We start from the raw sequence: 2061 nt of genomic DNA, 5'->3' as shown, positions 1-2061 counted from the left end.
GTTTAATTTCCACAGTACTAAATAACTAGACCGCATGATTTCAGGTATTCAAGAAGACTACTGATTTGAATTTGCAATATCCAGAGCTAGTTGAACAGACAGAACAGATTCTGAGAAAGTGTGGTCGGCTCCCCCTTGCAATAGTCACCATAGGTGGCTTCTTGTCCAACCAACCAAAAACCTCTTTGGAACGGAGGAAATTGAATGATAATATCAATTCTGAGTTGGAGATGAATCCAGAGCTTGGGACCATAAGAAATGTCCTTATGAGAAGCTATGATGGTTTGCCTTATCATCTCAAGTCATGTTTCCTATATATGCCCATCTTTCCCGAAGATTACAAGGTTGGACGGGGACGATTGGCACGTTAAGGTTGGACGGGGACGATTGGCACGTCGGTGGAGTGCAGAGGGTTACTCAAGGGACGTGCATGGCAAGTGTGCGATGGAAATAGCGGACGGCTACTTCATGGAACTTATAAGCAGGAGTATGATCCTACCATCTCAACAATCAATCGTCGGTACAAATGGAATTGGTTCCTGCCAAGTTCATGATCTTATCCGTGAAATTGGTGTCTCCGAGTCGATGGAAGAAAATCTTGTTTTTACACTGGAGGAAGGTTGCAGCTCGAACAGCCAGACCACGTTGCGCCACCTGACTATAAGCAGCAACTGGAAGGGAGATAAGAATGAGTTTCAGAGCATAGTGGACATGTCCCGTCTATGGTCAATTACATGTTTTGGAGTGTGGAAGTCATTTTTTTTCCTCGCAAGATGAGGTTGCTACGAGTGCTAGACCTGGAAGACACATATGATCTCTATGATCATCACCTTAAGCATATTGGGAAGCTTCTTCACCTAACATACCTTTCTCTAAGAGGATGTGGGTATATTTTTTACCTGCCAGATTCACTGGGCAACCTGAGGCAACTCGAGACACTAGATGTCAGAGGTACTAGGATTGTCAAGTTGCCAAAGAGCATCATCAAGCTTCAGAAGCTAAACTATCTTCGAGCTACCACAATGCCAACTGAGGATGGTGTGCTAGTTCCAAGAGGGTTGAGGAAACTAAAAGCCCTGCACACATTGGGTGTTGTGAACATCGGAACACGAGGGAAGGTTATTATACAGGACATAAAAGGACTCACGCTGTTGCACAAGTTGGGAGTGACTGGCGTCAATAAGGAAAAAGGCCAGAAGTTGTGTTCAACAATTGTTGGTCTGAGCCGCCTGGAGTCATTGTCAATCCGATCAGAGGGGGAGCCTGGTTTATGTGGCTGCTTGGAGGGAAAGTTCTCATTTCCTGAGACACTGCAGAGCCTCAAGCTTTACGGTAACCTGCTCAAGTTGCCAGAATGGATCCAGGGGCTCAAGAATCTAGAGAAGCTGAAGCTGCGGAGCTCCATGATACTAGAGCACGATGCTTTTCTTTTTTTTTTGAACCGGGCATTACCCCTTTCCATTAACTGAATAACGGAAATACAACAGTCTCCGAACTGAACCAGAAAGGAAGCGTGAAAGGGGAAAGCGAGTTCAACGCATCGCCGGGAAACCAACCACAGGAGCACGATGATGCCATACAAGTCCGTGGGAACCTAACAAATCTGGCATTCCTGCATCTGTTGAAGAAGTCACTCGAGGGTGAAGAGGTCCATCTCAATTTCCAGCAGGGGATGTTCGGGAGCCTGGTGGTGCTGGAGCTGAGCATGGGACTTGGATCAAGCCTCAGGTCTGTCAAGTTTGAACAAGGAACAACCCCGAAGCTTGAGGTGCTCAAGTTTGACAGGAGTGCTTCTCACGTCCTTCGAAGTTCCGTTTTGGGTCTACCATCTCTCGCCAGCCTCAAGGAAGTTGTGCTAGAATGTGTCTTTTATCACATGGCACACCTGAGGGCCGAGCTCGCCAAGAACCCAAACCGACCTGTACTGAAGACGGTCTGATCGAGCTTCAGAAGTCAATCACGCCCAGCAATCCAAGGCAAGTTAATTAGGAGTACTGTTGATGATTGTTTCAGTTCAGAGTCACATATATCCTGTAATTATGTACAGCTTGTTCATGTCTG

At 46.4% G+C, this 2061-nt stretch overlaps 1 pseudogene; it reads left to right on the top strand.

The window, feature by feature from the left end:
* Window positions 1-44: 44 nt before the first annotated feature.
* LOC123177424 (disease resistance protein Pik-2-like) lies at window positions 45-1980 on the top strand (annotated as a pseudogene).
* The last annotated feature ends 81 nt before the right edge of the window (window positions 1981-2061 follow it).

Source organism: Triticum aestivum, unplaced genomic scaffold (genome assembly GCF_018294505.1).
Source record: "Triticum aestivum cultivar Chinese Spring unplaced genomic scaffold, IWGSC CS RefSeq v2.1 scaffold83765, whole genome shotgun sequence".
NCBI lineage: Eukaryota > Viridiplantae > Streptophyta > Magnoliopsida > Poales > Poaceae > Triticum > Triticum aestivum.
This window is presented reverse-complemented; position numbering and strand designations above follow the sequence as displayed.